The sequence below is a fragment of the Myotis myotis genome, unplaced genomic scaffold (assembly GCF_014108235.1).
Source record: "Myotis myotis isolate mMyoMyo1 unplaced genomic scaffold, mMyoMyo1.p scaffold_m19_p_7, whole genome shotgun sequence".
NCBI lineage: Eukaryota > Metazoa > Chordata > Mammalia > Chiroptera > Vespertilionidae > Myotis > Myotis myotis.
Genome location: NW_023416379.1, coordinates 77,610,163 through 77,619,014, shown reverse-complemented (window position 1 = coordinate 77,619,014; position 8,852 = coordinate 77,610,163).

The following is an 8,852-nucleotide window of genomic DNA, read 5'->3' as shown; positions in this document are numbered from 1 at the left end:
GCATATTTTCCTCTGGGAACTGTGTTACATGTGTACGTTTTATTACTCACCAAGGACTCAGTATGCCAACAAAATGTCATAAAAACAGAGATAAAGCAACTATGAACCTACAAAACAATCTAGTGAGCTTTCAGTTTGTGCAAAATGGAAATCTGCCAGCATTCCTGACTCCTCCTATGACAACTGATATTTTGCTGGAAGAATTTAAGAAGTCAGTGGCTGACTGGCAGTCCTGGGCTTCCCCTATCTTCCTCACTCCCACCCAATTATCCACCAAGTTTGCTGGTTTTCTTCAATGTCTTTGAATCCATCTCCTTTTCTCTGTCTTTACATCTTTCTGCCGTAGTATTGGCTTCATCATCACTCAGCTGGGTCCTTACAGAAGCTCCTAACCAGATTCCCTGCCCCTTCTTTCTGTCTACATATTAAAGATGCTTTAAGCTTCAAGCCAGAGAAAATTCCAACAAAAGCATCTTAGTAATAAGTAATATAGTATCTCAGTAAGAAATCTGGAAGCACCTCTAGGGATGATGTGATTAACTTTGCAACACAACAATGTCATCAAGGACTCTGCTGGTAAACTGGCTACTTCATCAGGGCCATGACTTTGGCCGCACAATGACTGCCACAACCTTCGTCTCCTCAGCTCCTCGGCTGACTCCTGTTTTGGGTCCTTAGTCAAGGTTGCATGCCATGCCGATGCATAAACACTTGACCATGATTGTCTTAATCAAAACTCATTGATGGAACTGAGAAGGGGCCAGTTTCCCTAACCCCATGAGAGGGTGATGCCCCAGCAACACTGTTGGAATGCTGTAGAAGGGGCAACCAACTGTGCCTGCTATCCCTCACCTTCCTAACCAAGCCCCTTCTGCACAAAATTCATCCCTATAATGCAAATCTGACCTATTTACACTCCGCATTAGAGCCCTTCAGGAGCTCTGCATGACTTAAGCCTCCTACTGCATGAATACAAAACTTCAAAATACTTTGACACATTATCAATCAATCAGCCCATGACAGCATTCTCACTCCTTTGTTCTCATGCTTATACTGACAAGACTCACCTGGAAGAGATACTCTCCCCTTCCACCTAAGATTGGGCTAAATATCCCTCATTAAAGTCCTATTCCAGGCTATATCTATCCAGTGCAAAAACCACCTCAGTGGTTGTGTAGGGCTGAGTTCCATTCTGATTATTTGGGTGTTCATTCTAGTTGGTCTCTACCCTTCCTAAAACCCACTGATAAATGTATTTTCCATCACCTTACTCTTATAACACTATTGCAGACTATCTTAGTATTTGCTTCTTAATGTAATGAGCCTTCCCTCTACTAAATATAAGCTCATTGAGACCATGTGTATTATCTTATTAATCGATGTAGCTCCCAATGCCTTCCACGATGCTGGCTGGCATAAAGTGAGCTTTCAATAACTTAAAACATTTTGATTGATGAACCAGTTGCATACAAGAGAATAAAAGAGAGGAAGGAGTTCATGATGATGCTGATAAGTGGAATAATTTTGATAGGAGGAAAGTTGGGCAGAAGAACCAGTTGGGTGGGAATGAAGTTTTATGGGGCTAAGATTTGGTCAAATGGAGTTTTAGACCATGGCAGTACTGCCCTGATAAGACTGTTACCAACCCCAAATGGGGTCTGGCCACTTAGTAGGTATCAGGCAAAAGAACACTCTAAGTTTATTTTGTTAGTAGGAAATTTATTCCAAGCCTGTTATCAAGGAGTACACTGGGGATCCTTCCCTGAGCAGTGCCTCTCTGAGTACAAAAGACCACTTAGTATTATAGGGCTAGTTGCTTACATCATAGCATGTTGAGGTATGTTGGGGATGAGCATGCCCAGTAAACAGACATGGCTATACTTACATCACATGAAAAGGAAATGGCAGATAAACCCCACTTTGGGCAAGATTTTAGAATTATAATGAGAAAAGTTAACACAGAGGCCATCTAAGTGTCTGGTCAGCCTCAACTGGTCCAGCTAGTTTTCTTACCATTCTGGCCCTAAGGGAAAACATCTTAGGCAAGTTTTGTTAGTAATCAGTCAATCTCCCAAGCTTAGCAAATATTTAGGTAATTGGCTAGGCTTTCTCCTAGTTCTTAACCCTTCTGTACAGCTAGGTAGGCTGCAAGAGGAGATGTTAGCATCTATTTTTGGGTCCAGGAGAAGTTATAATGATGGTACAGTTGTAGGTGTAGAGGGAATAATAAAAAACATTAGAAAAAAACCTGTTAATCTCTAGTTGAAAACCTGAATATATATAGCCAAACAGGGCTTAGATCAAGCATGTCAAACTCGAGGCCCACGGGCCATATGCATCCCACAACGAATATTTTTGCGGCCCAGCCAATATAACAGTATGTAAGAAACGTTTTAATAAAAATTTTAAACTTACTTTTTACAATATCCTGTTATGCATAATTATTAATAATGAACTACAACATTCGCTAATGACTGATTACTATAATGGTGTTGCATTCATTTCCCTTACACGCCTTACACACAGGCGCACCATTTCTCCCCACTAATACTAGCAGCCGATTGCCATGTCATTAGTCTGGTACTGACTTGTTTGGTGTGCACAACAGGAAATATCTTGCTTTTGGAGAACAAGAAAAGTAGGTTTATTTGCGTTACGCTTATTAATTTGTGCAGTTATTCAGTGTCTGGTAAGTTAATGTTCAAGAAAAAAATATTAATTTTATTAAAATGTTCTATTATTTTATGTTAATGATTACTCATTTATTTCAGCCCTTTGTATTCAGCATGTCTCTATGGAAATAAACCTACGTTTCTATGAAAATGGAAGCTTTTGTTTTTTGCGGCCCACATAAATGTAAACCTTGTTCATTTGGCCCGTGTTAGCCTTTGAGTTTGACATGCTTGGCTTAAATGCTATGACTTCCCGATGCCCTTTGTCTGGGTTGCCAGTTCCAGTTATGAATCCCCACAGAAACCTGTTCTGCCCCCATCATCATCATCATCGATCATTTGACTATCTTCCCTGTTAGACTATAAGTACCATGAGGTCAAGGACCGTGTCTGCATTGGTCCCCATTATATCACCAGCCCAGCATTCACCACAATAGCAGCATTTAAAAACTATTTCTTCAATGAATGAATAAATGTTAAAAATATTTGTACTAATTAAGACTTATTAAGTAACTAATTTTGTGGCAGGGATGGTGCTAATTGCTTTTTTATGGATCACCCCATTTAATACTTACAACCCTCCTTTGATGTTGATACCAACCATCCTCCTACTCACTCTACAGGTGAGAAATCTGGGCTTAGGAAGTTTCGAATTTGAGTCCACCCTTGAACACATTAATCTACCTTCCAGTTTTAGTAAAAGGAGATAACAGATAGACTCTTAAGTGGTAATCCATGGGCACACAACTTTCCCAGTCTATTTAACTTGCCCATTATTTTCTGAACATTGAAGCCAACACTGAAAATGGGGTGATTTCACATAAACATCTAGATATCCAGTTTCTTTTGTAAAACTTCAGAGAAACTAGAGCAATTGGGCATGTTCAGACATGTAAACTGTGGGCTGGAGCTGAGCAGTGACCACCATCTGGTAAAGGCCCTGAGCCCTGCCCACTGCCCGTCGTCACTCACACAAACTTCTTGAGCAAAGGCACTTCCGCCCACTGGACCACGTCACTCCTTGGCTCACAGGCACCCTGAAGCTTTGTGACTTTGCAATCCTGGATCTACCAGGAAGTCCTCAGAGTTCTTTTATTATCACTTAATCCACCCCCTTCCCTCTTTACTTATTAGCAGAGTAATCAATCTTTTTGTTTCAGTCCCTTCTTAGTTTTTATTTTTAAGACTCCACTTATTAATCCACACGTTTATTTTAAAATGAATCAGTATTAAGATTGATTTCAAAATCCCCTCAAGAAGACAGCCTCCTCAATTTTCAAATGTACATACAACTTATATAATAAGCCTAATGAAAATAAAATTAAATGTATACATCAATTTCAGCTCCCACCTCCCACCTCCTTCCCCAATTTGGAAGATAAATACTGCAGAAAAATTCTATGTCCTAACATTTGCATAAATTGTGCCTTTTTGTCTCTGCTGACCTCTAGTGGTGTCCGCAGTAGTGATTAAAAGGAGCAAAGAGAAGGAATGTACATGCTCTTTGTGGAATGCATGACATTTACAGTACCCCCAGATATGTTTTAGTTAGCAATGCAATTTAGACCACCTAAATGAGAACTCACTGCTTGGTGATGGTGAAACACCGTTTCCTTTCAAACAAAATGCTGCTAATAGTTGCAAAAATAGCCACCATATATACCATTACCGCACTCTGCTTTGAAGCAACTTGAATAAAGGCCCTCATTTTAAATTTGCAACTCAGGAACTGTCTAAATTGGAGGTGAGTTCACGATCAAACAGTAACAGATGCTATGGCAGGACAGTACTGGCTCGTGTCATTAGTGCTGTTCGGCTCCAGATCTCTGGAGTTGATACTGGGCAAGGATATGAACCCAAGGACAACCAGGCCAGGCCTCCAGGGCTGCCTGAGGATCCAGTTACCAAGAGATAACAAGGGCAGCCAGGTGTGCTCTGTGCCAGGCACTATCTATATGGCTTTGAGAATAGCAGTACCCTTGTTTTACAGATAAGGAGACAGGAACTCAGAAAGACAAAACTTGCCCACTCACCTCACTGGCCAGTCCCCAGGCCAAAGTCTCTGCTGTTTTCACCACCTGCCTCTCACTCACAGCACAAGAGAGAAAGCAAAGTGTGATATGGGGCTTGAAGGAAGCATGAGCCCAAGCCACCACAATGGAAGCAAATAAGTAAGGGTCTTAGACATAAAGCAGGAAGAGATTGGGGGGTGTGGAAAGGGCAGCCCGGGACTTTGGCTCCTGAGTAGCGTGGCCAGATAAAATTCAGGATACATGCAACATTTGGGACCTACTTGTACTAAAAACTATTCATTGCTTATCTGAAATGCAAATTTAACGATGGGGGGTTTTTTTGTTGTTTTTTTGCTGTTGTTGTTTTGCTAAATCTAGCAACCCTATTCTTGAGTGCCTTTTGTGTCTGATTGGTTTGAGCTGGAGGCAGGGCCTTGAAGTTGCCCTTAAAGTAAATGTTTGATAGTGTCCTTTGTACAGATAGCAAGTAGGAGATGGAAGGAACTAGAACATTTTCACACATGGGAGGATGGCTTTCTACGCAAAGAGCCACGACTGAGTTTGTTTGAAAAGCTGAAAAATAATACAAAGCCATGCTGAAAACTTCAACAGGCGCACAGGTCACAGGGGATCTTGTGAAAACGCAGATTCTGACTCAGTAATTCTGGGGCAGGGCCTGTGGCCTTGCATTTCCAACACACTCCCAGGTGCCAGGCATGAGGCTGGTCTGGGGCCACAGTGAGAGGGACCCAGACTGTCTCTCCCTGTGGGGAGATGTGCCTCTGGGCATGTCATGCGATTCAATTAACTCCAGCATCTCTTCCAGTCTTCTTGTTTGACACTTGACAAGACTTTTTATCACTAACCCCATGAGAGGGCGATGCCCCAGCATAAAGCTATTCTCTATGTTGCCTTCTGGGAATAACAAATGCAACTCAACTATCGTTTTAAATTTGACCACAAAGTCCTAAAAGGAAAAACAATCGAATTAACTAGATTATTAGAGGGTCAAGTCAGGGCATTTAGAATAATGGGAAGTAGCAGCTACTTCTTGGGATACATTATAACCCTGCGAATAGGTAATCCACTGAAAGTAGAACTTGAGAGTTCTCCATCCCTCCAATCTCCACTGTACCAGCTTTTCCTTGTTATGTACCAGCCAATAACAATGCAGGTTCATCCCACCCCTTGACCCCTCCTCTGCTATTGAGATGAATAGCAGGGCCAGGCTTAAAAATTATTAAAATCATGCAAGGTTTGGGGGAGGATCCAATAGATACTGAATGGAAATGAGTTTGGGGGAAAAATAAAATATGCTAACTTAGCAATATAATGGCTGCTGAGGGTTATGAAGGGAAACAACCATGTCAAAATCAGCCATCTCTCTCATTTTAAAATATATCTTTATTGATTTCAGAGAGGAAGGGAGAGGGAAAGAGAGATAGAAACATCAATGATGAGAGAGAATCATTGATTGGCTGCCTCCTGCACGTCCCCTAGTGGGGATCAAGCCCGCAACCTAGGCATGTGCCCTTGACCAGAATTGAACCTGGGACCCTTCAGTCCGCAGGCTGACGCTCTATCCACTGAGCCAAACCAGCTAGGGCGAGCCATCTCTTAACACCAGTGGTTCTCAACCTTCCTAATGCCGTGACCCTTTAATACAGTTCCTCATGTTGTGGTGACCCCCAACCATAAAATTATTTTTGTTGATACTTCATAACTGTAATTTTGCTACTATTATGAATCGTAATGTAAATATCTGATATGCAGGATGTATTTTCATTGTTACAAATTGAACATAATTAAAGCATAGTGATTAATCACTAAAACAATATGTAATTATATATGTGTTTTCCGATGGTCTTAGGCGACCCCTGTGAAAGGGTCGTTCGACCCCCAAAAGGGTCGCAACCCACAGGTTGGCGACCCACAGGTTGAGAACCGCTGCCTTAAACAAATAGTATTAGATATCTTTAATCTGCCAAACAGAACATCAGGCTCCTGCCAAATATATTTAAAAGACTGTGGGTCCCAACATCTAGATTGGGCTCGGGTTCAGCCACTCATTAGCTTGTGATCTTAGACAAATTTGCCGCCTCCCCTTGGGCCTAGTTTTCCATCCCATCCCTACAACCAGGGATTGTTGCATCCCTGCAATTCCTGTTGGCAGCACAACAGATGCAGGGGTCAGAGGCTGGCTGCGCCTCACTTTCCCTATCTGTAAACTGCACAGTGAATCCCGGCCCCACTGCTTTGAGGAACCACTCCTGCCTCTTCCACATGGTTCCTCTGTGGCTTCAGCAACCCCTCAGGGCCAACCCCAGAGCCACCAGCAGGGCAAGCCAGTCACCGCTGTGAGAGAACCTGAGCCGACACAGGAGGAGACACAGCAACCCTGAGGGTCTGAGAGTCCCTGAACTCACCCTCATTCTTTCAAACATATGTGCTAATAAACCCCTTCCTAGCTTAAAAGCAACAACTATTATCACCAATCACCACCCGCACTCCCAAGTCAAAAGCCAAAACCAAAACCAAATCCCTCGCTCCTAACTTCACTCAGGGCTGGTGATCAGTGAGAACAAACATCTCTGACCCCTGTCTTCACCTTTCTCCCTTTAGCCTGTGCCCAGAAACTCATGCAATCACGTGTTTGGAGTCTAAAGGGAGGACTCATGACGCCCATCAAGTTAGGAGGGGTCATTATGAGGCCACTGCCCGGGTTTTAATTCTTTGTACACACACACACACACACACACACACACACACACGCACGCACGCGCACTTTAACTGCCAGGGCCCCACCCTCCATCTCTGTGGATAAGTTCAGCTCACTGACTTCATTCACCCTTCTTTTTCTGTCCACATTCAAGGCTCCCTGGTGTTGAGGGAGTGGAAGTGAGGTCTTGAATGTTGCTGGGTGCTGTTGGGTCTCTGAGCCCACTTCCTGGGTACCCACAGTTACACAGTCAGCCCAAAGAGAACCCCATAGAGAACAACAAATGGGTAAGACACCAAGTCGTACTTACGGGATTGTGGGACAATGAACATGGCCAGATGTGCCTGAGTCACGTGCGTTGGGTGTGCTTGGGAAGAGCATGCCAGCTTGGGGCCAGGCCTAGGGCTTGTGTAGGCCCCCAGGCAAGGAATAAGAACCTAGAAAATGGTTGTTTTAGCAACCGTCTGGGGAGTCAGGGGGATGATTTTATTGTTCACTATATAAGCCTTCTAAAGTGTTTGAATTATTTACCAAGACCACGATTATAATAAAAAGAAATTGCCTTAAAATTTGAGTCATTAAAAATAATTTAGCCAGGTTAGTGTGGCTCAGTGGTTGAGCATCATACTATGAACCAGGAAGTCATATTTCAATTCCATTTAGGGCACATGCCTGAGTTGTGAGCTTGATCCCCAGTAGGGGGCATGCAGGAGGCAGCTGATCAATGATTCTCATCATTGATGTTTCTATCTTTTGCTCCCTCTCCCTTCCTCTCTAAAATCAATTTTAAAAATATATTTAAAAAATAAATAAAATATAATAATAATTTCTTTTTCCACTTAATTTTTCTAAGCTCAGACTCTCTGCTCTGGGGGAAGTCAGAGGAAAAAGTCATCCCTACACCGATGAGGAGCCTTGCCAACCCCTTCTGTCTTATTCATCAGGTGTGAGTTGGCCATGGCTTTGTCCGGGTGGGAATGAGATGGGGTCATTAGCTAAATGGAATCCCAAGCTGGGATCTGGCCACACTGGGAGCAGGAACTAAGGTCACCCGTGGGCTGGGGTTGGGATGCTGAAGGGCCCAGCTTGTCATAACTCTGTTGAGCAGCCCATTGTCTGAAAAGGGGCGGAGGACTGAATGTCGCAGTGGGCGGTGTAGGAGGCCATGTGCTGTGGCGCCCTGAGGAAATGGCCTGAAGGCTGGTGAGACATTAAGTCATTTCATAAGTAAGGATGTGTATGTGGATACACATTCAGAAACTGATCAAGCCTGGGCAGAACGTCCAGTGTAGAGCTGGTGGGATTGCGTACCCCAAACCCTTGGCAGGAGCCCTACTCCCTACCTGCTCCACCCACCGGAAACCACAGCTGTGCCTGTAACATCACCCTGAATAGTCACCCCATCGCCAATTAGCCTTCCACCCCCCACCAGAGCCCCCATGTGCGGCT